The 12,714-nt window shown below is 40.7% G+C and overlaps 1 pseudogene; it reads right to left on the bottom strand.

Annotated features, from left to right (window-relative positions):
- Positions 1-4,231: 4,231 nt before the first annotated feature.
- LOC128121184 (zinc finger protein 709-like) lies at positions 4,232-12,172 on the bottom strand (annotated as a pseudogene).
- Between the last annotated feature and the right edge of the window lie 542 nt (positions 12,173-12,714).

The following is a 12,714-nucleotide window of genomic DNA, read 5'->3' as shown; positions in this document are numbered from 1 at the left end:
CTTCAGGGTGAAGGTGGGTTTCTTTAGATAGCTTTTATCCCCTACATTCCCCCCCTTTTTTGTTTAGAAATAAGCCACTGGTGGTGGCAAAGGGCAATAAGCAACTGGGATTTGAAAAGGGTAATAAGGAATTAGGAGTTGGAAAGTGTAAATAAGCAGCTCGGGGCTGGTAAAGTGGGGGTTATCATTAAACTGTTTCCTACTGATTTGGGGCATCGAGGTTCTTGGAACAATCTTGATCTTCCTTCTCAGGTTGTAAACAGGTTCATCAGATCTGGCTTTGTCAATAGGGACCAGTAATCCTGTAATATTAAGTGGCTCAGAGTTCGGTTACAAATATTTTGGATCTGTTGTTGAAGCAATCTAACCAAGATGTTTATGAGGCAGGGTGCAATTAGTATGGCTAGGCAAAAAAAGAAAAGAGGGAATAAGAAAGGCAGAATCCATTTCCATATCTGACTGTTAGTGCTCCACTGTCTGGGGGCATCAAGCTGTTTTTTTTTGTTTGAAGATTCATCTGGTGTTGTTGGATCTTATCTTTGACTATCCCTGATTGATTGTCATAAAAGCATCACTCTTCCCCAAGAAAGAGACAAAGACCACCTCTTTCTGCTGTTAATAAATCTAATCCTCTCTAATTTTGTAATACTACAGTGGCCAGTGAGTTTATTAGTTCCTGAAGAGTAAGGATGATCTGAGCTACTCATTGGAAATCCTGGATGAATTATGAGGAAAGCTGGTGGTAAATATCTAGGGGAGTAGTCAGTCCTGCTATTCCAGTGGCTATACCTGCACTTATGCAAAGGGCTGCTAGAAAGAGTATTATTTGAATTGCTCATTTGTCATGCCTTGCTGCTATAAACTTGGTGTTGGGAATTGGCAAGGGCTCTTCAACAGGTACCACCTCCAATTTACAAAACAGTATTACCAGGGTACGATTCCTAGACCACCTAGCAGGTAAACAGTGATAAAGATGAGTACCACAGAGAATAGAGGCATTGTGAATGTTTGGACATAGGGGCTTGGTGTTAGTACCAAGGGTAATAGTATTACTGCCGTCTGCAAAATCCAGAATACACACAAAGTGTATTCCTGAGGACTTAGAGTAGTCTGTAATGCAAAAAAGAGGAATGTGAGAGAGACAAGTGGTAGTAGAGACATTTTGCTTGAAGCAATAACAAATTGTAAGGTGAGAGAAACTAATAGGACAATGGGTGAGGCCACAAATGGTGAATGAGCATTTGACCCTGAAGGGACACATAACCAATGTTCTCCAAAGCTGTCAGGCTGAGCATCATTGTACAACTGATATAAGGTAGTTAGGATCTGAAAAAAGAGATGGTGTGACAAGGAGGTTGAATAAGCATCCTCAAATAAGGGTGACATTCAGGATGTGAGAGGGTTTGAGGAGCTTTGGACCACTTCTACTGTTTCTATACCTAGGGGTTGAGAAAGTCACATGTATACCCTCTGTATTTTGAGTGTTAACAATGGCATCCATTCACTATGGGATATCTCAGCAAGGATCTTCTGTTCAGCTCCCCCTTGCTCAATCCACTACATGACATCCCAGCATGGTTTTCTGTGTACCAGTGAATGAAGATCTTCACATTCAAAATTCTTTTGAGATTTATTTGAGAAGGAAGAGTCCAGGAGAGTATCTGCCTCTACCAGAATTGAAAGAACAGCTCACAACTGACCAGGCAGGGTGGTTTATATAGGAAATCCTGGGAGCAGAGTCAACCTGTGATTGGTTAGTTGTTTTTTTTTTTCTTGCCCAGGGATTGGCCAGTTATGTGCGCTAGGGACAGAGATGGCCCTGATTTCAGGGCCAAACTGTATTTTTTTCCACTGGCCTTTCTTGGCTTTTTGACGCTAGCTCTAAGATCAGGGCTCATTTCTTTTACTGACTCTGATTCTAGGGACCAAGCATGTTATTTTGGCACTAGATTCAGAGTCAGGGCCTATTTCTTTGGTTCATTTTTCTGGCTCAGGTTCCAAACATAGGCTGTGTTTCTTTCCCTGGTCCTGAGCCCTAGTGCAAAAATTCTACTGTCCTGCTCTGTGATTGGTTGGTTTCAAAAGTCAGTTCACCAGGGGCAGAGATGGCTCCAATTTGAACCAAACAGTGTTTCTTTCACTGGCCATATCTGAGCCATCTTTTCGTAGTTCTGGGCTCCAGGGTCAGAGTGGGTTTCTTTAGTCAACCCCATTCCCCTACAGTTACGACAAAACAACAGTCATAGATAGTACATCATCTACCCTTTAGAATTGTACTCAAGAGACTGACACACAAGGATCATGAATTCTAATGCATCCCTGGCTAATTACTGACATTCAAGCCAGGCTAGATAACAAACATTTCAAGCACATTTGTGAATATTAAATATTGAAAATACAACCATGAATATTAAATAATAAAAAAACAACCATGAACAAAAATACATCACCCTTTCACAGAAACCCTTACTTGAAAGTGTGATCACATACTGCCTGAGAGTTAAATAAAAATGAACCTCTTAGATGATAGCCATCACATTCTATACAAGGCAGCAGATAAATACCTCTGAATTACTGAAAGTGCAAAAGAAGATGAACAAATGCCACAGAAGGAATATAAGGACCACAAAATAAACTTTACTAATTGAATTTGCCACACATATCCCACACTTCAATATCTTTCTCACATGTTGCAAAATAGAAGCCACACCTCTGAATAAGTGAAAGTGCAAAAGAAGATGAACAAACACCACAGAAAAAATATAAGGACCACAAAATAAACTTTACTAAATAAATTTTCCACACATATCCCACACTTTAATATCTTTCTCACATGTTGCAAAATAGAAGTCACAATGGGATCTTCACATCAGTCTTTGGTGAACCTGGTTAGTAATTTATTTACTTCAAATCTACAATAAAAAAACTTAAAACAAGGTTTTTTCCTTGAAATTGAAAACCACTATGATGTCTAAAATCTTAACCAAATTGTTTACATAAATGGGGTTTTCTTTCATATGAGTACCTATCTATTTCCTGACATCAAGATGATATAAAAAGCTTTAAAATATTGACAGGGATAGCAACATGGCCAAGACTTTAACACATGTTCATTCCCTGGACCAAGATCTGGTTTTGGATGACTTCCAGTAATTCTTGCAACAAGAAGCTCCAACAGTCTAACCTTCTCGGGAACGAAAATGCACATACATGTACCCAGAGGAAGACACTCACATATAGTATAATTAAAATAAAAACAAATATTTAAGCTAATTTTTAATCATGAATATTTTTTATATTATAATTCTGGTAATATGGGTTTTGAAGCATCTAAATGATTACAGAAATTTTCTCCATAATGACTTAGTCCATTTAACAGAAAACAAGCATGCAGTCTTGAAGTTGGAGTAATCTCTCATTTTCAGTCTGTGACATCATTTGAGAAGATTTAGAAAATGATACCATGCTGGAAGAATTCAGTCGTGAGGGTTGGCCTGAGCATTTATATCTGCACACCATTTCTAATTTACATTTTCTGCTTTATACTGCAGGGCAAGAATGTGAATTCTTAGCTGCCTGCTTTAGCTGCCATGTGTGACACTTGTTTCCATGCCCCTTTTATGGGGTACTTGTACTGCTCTGGAACCAAGGGCCAAATTAAAACCTTTTCTAAGTTCACTTAGATATGGTCTATTATCAAAGCAACAGAAAAGGAATGATACACATCTGTGAAAATTTACACCAGAATTCATTATTTCATGTATTTGAAGAGAAGTATGAAATCTAAAAGAGTTACATTATCATTTAACTTTATAGGTCTTTTGTCCATATTTTTTTTAGAGCTGAGGATTGAACCCAGGGACTTGTGCCTGCTAGGCAAGCACTCTACCACTGAGCTGAATCCCTAATCCCTCTTTTGTCCATATTATTTGACAGGTGTAAACAAAATAAAAAGAGATATTATAATGCTTGAACATATTATTGACACATTTTAATTTTTTTCCAAAATAATTAATCTTGTGTAATTGAATATAAGTATGTTGGATGAAGATCATACCAATTCATATATATTCAGATTTCCTTTGATATGAGTTCTTTTCAGATCCTCAAAGTCTAATGTTATATTCAAAGGCTTAAAGATACCAATTACACACTAAAAGTTTTACAGTTACAGGGTTGCTCTGTGTTGTGCAAAGGCATTACCACACTGTTTATATTCATAGGGTTTCCCTCAGTTATGAATTCTTTCATGCAATTGAAGAGCACTATGATGAACAAAGGCTTTCCCACACTGATTACATTCATAAGGTTTCTCTCCAGTATGTGTTCTTTCATGCCTTTGAAGAAAAGTGTTTTGAGCAAAGGCTTTACCACACTGATTACATTCATAGGGCATCTCTCCTGTATGTGTTCTTCTAAGTACTTGAATATTATGGGGCTGAGCAAAAGGCTCTATCACATTGATTAAATTCATAGGGTTTCTCTCCAGTAGGTGTTCTTTTATGCCTTTGAAGATCACTATAACATGCAAAAGCTTTACCACATTGTTTTTATTCATAGGGCTTTTCTCCTATATGCGTTCTTTCATGCAATTGAAGAGCATTGTGACGAACATAGGCTTTACCACACTGATTACATTAATAGGGTTTCTCTCCAGTATGTTTTCTTTTATGTACTTGAAGATGACTGGACTGTGCAAAAGTTTTACCACATTGTTTACATTCATAGGGTTTCTCTCCAGTATGTGTTCTTTCATGTCTTTGAAGAGTATTGTTTTGAGCAAAGGCTTTACCACACTGATTACATTCATATGGTTTCTCTCCAGTATGTGTTCTTTCATGCAATCGAAGAACACTATTACAAGCAAAGGCCTTCCCACACTGATGACATTCATAGGGTTTCTCTCCAGTATGTATTCTTTTATGTACTTGAAGATTGTGGGGCTGTGTAAAGGCTTTACCACATTGATTACATTCATAGGGTTTCTCTCCAGTATGTGTTCTTTTATGTACTTGAAGATGACTGGACTGTACAAAAGCTTTACCACATTGTTTACATTCATAAGGTTTTTCTCCAGTATGTGTTCTTTCATGCAATTGAAGAGCACTATGTCGTGCAAAGGCTTTACGACACTGATTACATTCATAGTGTTTCTCTCCAGTATGTGTTCTTTTATGTACTTTAAGATGACTGGGCTGTGTAAAGGTTTTATCACATTGATTACATTCATAGGGTTTCTCTCCCGGATGTGTTATTCTATGTAATTGAAGAACTTTCCAGTGAGCAAAGTCTTTTGCACGTTGATTATATCCATAAGGTTGTTTAACAGTATGTGTAGTTTCATGCCTTTGAAGATGACTGTATTGTGTAAATGTTTTACCACATTGATTATATTCATAGGATTTCTCTCCAGTATATGTTTTTTCATGCCTTTGAGGAAGACTACATGCAAAAGCTTTACCACTCTCAGTATATTCATGTGATTTCTCTCTAGTATGACTTCTTTCATGCCTGCAAGAATAATTGAAAAATTTAAAAGCTTTACCACATTCATTACATTGTTGAGTCTTTATATCTGCATGAATTAATTTTACAATTGGTCTAAATATATAGAGAACTGAGATCTTATCATTTTAGCATGTTGCTTACACTCATGTTGTTCCCCTGCATTAAGGATGGCTTTGCATATTTGAACATGCCTGTCATGGTAAGGACCTTTATGACCTGGCTCATATTTATGGCATCATATTTCTCTGAGGTTTTTCATATATTTGAAGAGAAGTGGGAGAATTTGGACATTTACCTCACTTATTCCATTGATAAATTTTCCTATACTGTGAGTCATGCTACATGTTCAAAGTTAACCAGGACAAACAGAAGCATGTACACAGACAGTCCTATTACCCATAGGGCTTTTCTGTGGTGTATTTGTTGATCTATTCTTTTTTTTTAGAGGGACACAAGTCCCTTTATTTTTTTTTTATTTTTTAAGATTTATTTATTATGTGTACAGCATTCTGCCTGCATGTGTCCCTATAGGTTGATCTATTCTTAATGAACCTGAAAAACCAATTGTTTGTAAACTTGAATCACATTCAACAAGTTTACTCAACATGGGACTACTGCATATATTCTATGTTCTGAAATTGAGAGATGGGCATTGTTTCTTCCCATATCCTTATGTTCAGAGATTCCGGAGTCAGAGAATCCTCTGGTTCAGGCATAGACAGGAGCATATGAGCAGGAGAGAAGGAATCCAGAAGAGACGGTTTAGCACTGAGAAAGAAAAATGCTATAACGTAGGGCAACTCTTTCCATCTGCCTGAGCGCTGACAGTAATTAGATAACTCCTGTAAAATATCGGGATCTAAGGAGCCGCTCAGCGGCCATTTTTTGTTGTTTTATAAAGAATACTTTGGCCATTTTTTAGAACATAGACGAGTTAGCTTAGGAATCTTTATGTAAGGCATTAAACTGAGAGGTTTTAAAGGTTCAACAAGACAGCCTAACAGAGAGGAAGGACTAACAGGGTTGGAAGCCTTGTTTCCCATGTCTGCAGCAGAGAGGCAGAAAAAATAAAAAAGAAAAAAAACAAACGTGATCCGGAGCCAAGGCCCCAGGCGTCCCCAAGGCCAAGGACGGATACTGGGCACAAGCTGTTCCTTAGCTCGTCAGCCACAGAAACAGGGGCCCTCGCCACATGAGGAAAGGATTCCCCGGGAACCCGGACAGCGTCTGCCGCTTCGTCAAGCCGGATGAACATGTTGGCCCCACGTGGCCCCCAGGACGCACCCAACAGCGGTGGTCCCAATGCGAGAAATATCTCAGGCTGCAGATGTGGGAGAGGGCTAGAAATCTGAGGCCTGCGATAGGGGCTGACCGTAGCCAATGAAGACCGTGGCCGGGGGTTCCCCCGGTCTCAAGAATACTGGTGAGGCGCCGGACGATCAACGGTCGGTCTCACAGATTCAGGAAACCGTTTACGATGGCCGAAAAATGGGGGGACTCACCAATCGGAGAAAGTGGTGTTGAATGGAATTTTTGCAGTCAGGCGAAATGGAGAGCGGTCTGTCGCGTAGGGAGCAGAGTGTTGCAGTCCCCGGCTTACGGGTTTCCAGGCGCCAGGCGCCGGGTGCCCGGAAGCGCCCACTTGGCACGGCACCAAAAATGTTAGTTTTTCGGCTGCGTTGTGTGCTTACCCTGCAAGGAAATGCCACGAAACACGACAGAATCCGCTAACAAGAGTTTTATTAAAGGGACAGAGAGTGAGCAGGACTGTGGGAAACACGTGTGTGGAGAAGAAGAGAACCGGGAACATGGCGCCTGACTTTAAAGGCTGGGCATGGACAGATCAGTGTCATTACTACACGCAAGCGTGTAGATCACATGGCCACGTTGCGGGCTTACGTGGCTAGTGGGACGTCATAGATCTTGGTCCCGTGAGATGCCCTGACCTGGAAATGGCTATCTGGACCTGGACCTAGCTAGGCGGAAGTATCCGCCAGGCATAGGCAGACACGCCTGACCATGGGGGCTTGTTGTAAATCTTTCACTAACCCTAACCCAAAACCTAACCTAACACTAACACTAACCTAACTCTAAATATAACCCTAACCCTAACCTTAACCCTAAACCTGGGAAATGAGGTCCATCTGTAAAGATGCTATAGAGAAAAGCATCCTGGAAGAGGATTTCCTGAATCTACTGATGCTGCAGAGAAAGGCATCCTGGGAAATGAAGTTCAAAACGTGCTGATGTCATAGAGAAAGGCATCCAGGAAATCAAGTCCAAAACCTAGTGAAGCAGTAAAGAATGGCATCCTAGGAAATGTCCCCAGAGCCGTGATGGAAAAGCCCTTTGAAACACACTAAGAAGACACAGAAAGGTATCCTGGGAAGTGGAGTCCAAAGCATACTGATCCTATAAAGAGGAAACAGGAAGTTTCCTTCTGTCCCAATAGGCATGATGGGAAATGTAGTTTGGAATAAATGGGGAATAGAGGGAAAATCCGCCTGGGAAATGGATTCCAACACTTAGTGATGCCAAAAGAAAAGGCATTCTAGGATATGAGCAGACAGGCATGATGGGAAATGTAGTATGGAATAAATGGGGAATACAGGGAAAAGCCTCCTGGGAAATGGAGACCAATACTTAGTGATGCCATAAGGAAAGCATTCTAGGATATAAGCAGAGAGGCATGATGGGAAATGTAGTTTGGAATGGATGACCAACACAGCGAAGGGCATCCTGGGAAATGAAGTTCAAAACCTGCTGATGCTGTACAGGAAGGCATCCTGGAAATCGAGTCCAACACCTAGTGAAGAAGTAAAGAATGGGATCCTAGGAAATGTCCCGAGAGCCATGATGGGAAAGTACTTTGGAGCACACTAACAAGACACAGAAAGGCATCCTGGGAAGTGGAGTCCAAAGTATACTGATATTATAAAGAGGAAACAGGAAGTTTCCTTCAGTCCCAAGAGGCATGATGGGAAATGTAGTTTAGAATAAATGGTGAATAGAGGGAAAAGCCTCCGGGGAATGGAGTCTAACACATAGTGATGACTTAAGGAAAGGCATCTGAGGATATGACAAGAGAGGCACGATGGGAAATGTAGTTTGGAATAAATGGACAATACAGGGAAAAGACTCCTGGGAAATGGAGACCAACACTTAGTGATGCCATATGGAAAGGCATCCTAGGATATGAGCAGAGAGGCATGATGGGAAATGTAGTTTGGAGTGGATGACCAACACAGCGAAAGGCATCCCGGGAAATGAAGTTAAAACCTGCTGATGCTGTACAGGAAGGAATCCTGGAAATGGAGTCTAACATCTAGGGAAGCAGTAAAGAATGGCATCCTAGGAAATGTCCTGATGGATAAGCAGTCTGGAGTACATTACAAGACACAGAAAGGCATCCTGGGAAGTGGAATCCAAAGTATACTGATCCTATAAAGAGGAAACTGGAAGTTTCCTTCTGTCCCAATAGGCATGATGGGAAATGTAGTTTGGAATAAATGGAGACTAGAGGGAAAAGCCTCCTGGGAAATGGAGTCCAACACTTAGTTATGCCAAAAGTAAAGGCATCCTAGGATAAGACGAGAGAGGCATGATGGGAAATGTAGTTTGGAATAAATGGTGAATAGAGGGAAAAGCCTCCTGGGAAATGGAGTCCAACTCTTAGTGATGCCAAAAGGAAAGGCATCCTAGGATATAAGCAGACAGGCATGATGGGAAATGTAGTTTGGAATAAATGGACAATACAGGGAAAAGCCTCCTAGGAAATAGAGTCCAACATTTAGTGATGTTGTAAGGGAAGGCATCCTAGGATATAACCAGAGAGGCATGATGGGAAATGTAGTTTGGAATGGATGACCAACACAGGGAAAGGCATCATGAGAAATGGAGTTTAACACATACTCATTGTATACAGAGGGAACAGGAAGTTCCTTTCTGACCCAAAAGCAGAGGACACAGGACACCTGATAAGGGTCAGGGACACATGCTGAGGTCAAAGGGCAACCCAAAGTCTAAGCACTAACCCTAACCACTAACCATAACTCTAACCATAAAGAAACACTAACTCTAAAGCTAACCTTAACCCTAACCACAAACTCCCCATACCTTAACTAAAGAACTATGTAACCAGAACCCAATGAGAGTAACCCCTGACCCTAATACAAATCCTTAACCCTAACCCCCTGACCCTAACACTAACCCTAACTCTTAACTCTAACCTTAACAATCTAACCCTGACAAACTGACCCTGATCCTCACCCTCACAGTGCTGAGGCACCAAAAACCTGCAGAACGCCAGGTCACCTGCTGAGGCCCTACACCTGCTGAGGGCCCTGGGCACCTGCTGAAGAAAAGGGAAAACTCCTGGGGACACAGGACACCTGGGAAATGGAGTCCAACATGTCATAGTGCTGTGGAGAAAGGCATCCAGGGAAATGAAGTCCAAATGTAGTGATGCTGAGAAGAAAGGCATGCTGGGAAATGAAGTCCATCTTTAATGAAAATATAGAGAAAGGAATCCTGGAAAAGGAATTCCAGAATGTACTGATGTTACAGAGAAGGGCATTCTGGGAAATGGTGTCCATAATGTACTGATGCTGTAGAGAAAGGCATCCTGGGAAATGAAGTCCAGAATGGATGGATACTATAGAGAATGACATCCTGGGAAATGAAGTTTCATATGTACTGATGTTCTAGAGAAAGGCATTCTGGGAAATGAAGTTTAATATGTACTGATGCTGTAGAGAAAGGCATCATGGGAAATGAGGTCCAGAAGGCAGTGATAGTATAGAGGAAGTCATCCTGGGAAATGAAGCTCAAATGATGCGTTAGAGAACGCCATGCTGGGAAATGCAGTCCCACGAAGTGATGCAGTACAGAAAGGCTTCATGGGAAATGAAGACAAAAATGTATTGATGCTATACAGAAACGAATGCTAGGAATTGCAGTCCAACATGTAGTGATGTTCCTTAAAAAGACATCCTGGGAAATGTTGTTCATAATGTAGTGATACTGTACAGAATGGCATCCTGGGAAATGAAGTCAATATAAAGTGATACTATAGAGAAAGGCATCCTAGGAAATGAAGTCCAAATGATGATGTAGTGAAAGGCATCCTGGGAAATGGAGTATAAAATGTAGAGACACAATACATAAAGGCATCCTTGGAAATGAAGTCCAAAACATTGACACTATAAGAAAAGGCATTCTGGGAAATTACCTGAGTCCCACGATAGGACATGTAGCTTATAATAGACAATAGAGAGAATGGAATTCTGGAAAATGGAGTCCAAAACATACTCATGGTATAAAGAGGGAACAGACAGTTTTCTTCTGCCCCAAGAAGCATGGAGGGAAATGTAGTTTTTAATGGACTACTACTACTACAGAGAAAAGCATCCTGGGAAATGGAGTCCAAAGCCTACTGATGGTATAAAGAAAAAAGAGGAAGTTTCACTATGACATGAAAGCATAGGACACAGGACACCAGCAAAGGGCACAGGACACCTGCAGAGATCATGGAGTCATCTGGTGAGGGTACAGGTCACCTGTAGAGGATCTGAGATAACTTCTGAGGGCAAAGGATGCAACTAAAGCAAACCAATAACCCTAAATCTAACCCTAACAATAACACTAATCCTATATCTAACCCCTAGCCCTAACCCTAACCCTAACCCATAAACCTAAATCTAACCACTGACCCTAAATCAAACCACTAACCATAACCTTAACCCCAAGCTAACTACTAACCACAAATTATAAACCTAGCATCTAACCCTAAATGTAAGAACTAACCCTAACGATAACCCTAATCTAACCACTAACCACTAAAATTAACCCTAACCGTAAATTTAAATACTAACCCTAAATCTAACCACTAACCACTAACCATAACTGTAACCACTAACGAAAAAATCTAAGAACTAAAACTAACCAAACCCTAAATCAAAAAACTAAGCATTAATACTAACCCTAACCCTCAATCTAAATAATAACACAAAATCTAAACAATAACCACTAACCATAACCCTATTCACTAACCCTAAATCTAAGAACTAACCCTAATCCTAAATCTAACCACTAACCCTAAATCTAAACACTATCCACTAACCATAACCCTAATCACTAACCCTAAATCTAAGAACTAACCCTAACCCTAAACACAAACTCCCCTTACCCTAACACTAAACCCCAATAATCCTTAATCCTTACCAGAACCCCCTGATCATAACCTCTGACCCTAACACTAACCATAAACCTTAACCTTTCCCTAATGCCTTGACTCTACACCCAGGACCATAATGCTAAATTCCTGTAACCCTAACCTAACAAAACCGAAAATCCTGTAACCCTAACCATAAACCTAACCGAAAAACCCATAAACATTAACCCTAACCCAAACCCCTTGACTCTGACTCCCGGACCCTGACCACCACCCTCACACTGCTGAGGCACAACAAAAGTGCAGAAAGGTCAGGGTCACCTGCTGAAGGAACTGGACACCTGCTGAAGAAAAGGGGAAACTCCTGAGGACACAGGACATCTGGGAAATGGAGTCCAATATGCCATGGTGCTGTGGAGAAAGGCTACCTGTGAAATGAAGTCCAACTGTAGAGATGCTATACAGAAAGTCATCCTGGGAAATGAAGTCCATCGTAGTAATGCTATGGAGAAAGGCATCCTGGGAAATGAAGTCCATCATAGTGATGGTGTAGAGAAAGGCATCATGGGAAATGTAGTACAAATGATCCAATAGAGAAATGAGATCCAGAATGTAGTGATGCTGTCAAGAAAGGCATCATGGTTAATGGAGTTCAAATGTAGTGATGATATAGAGAAAGGCATGCTGGGAAATGAAGTCCATTATGTAGTTGTGTTATGGAGTAGGGATCCTGGAACATGAAGTCCAAAATATAGTGGTGCTACAGAGAGGCGTCCTGAGAAATGAAGTAAATAATGTACTGATGTTCCAGAGGAAGGCATCATGACATATGGAGTCTGAAATGTAGTGATGCTCTAGAGAAAGGCATCCTGGGAAATGATGTCCAGAATGTAATGATGCTGTAGAGAAAGTCATCCTGGGAAATGAAGTCCAAATGATGATGTAGTGAAAGGCATATTGGGAAATGTAGTCTAAAATGTAGAGACACAATACAGGAAGCCATCCTGGGAAATAAAGTCCAAAACACTGACGCT

Source organism: Peromyscus californicus, unplaced genomic scaffold (genome assembly GCF_007827085.1).
Source record: "Peromyscus californicus insignis strain IS unplaced genomic scaffold, ASM782708v3 Scaffold_33__1_contigs__length_539039, whole genome shotgun sequence".
Lineage (NCBI taxonomy): Eukaryota > Metazoa > Chordata > Mammalia > Rodentia > Cricetidae > Peromyscus > Peromyscus californicus.
This window is presented reverse-complemented; position numbering and strand designations above follow the sequence as displayed.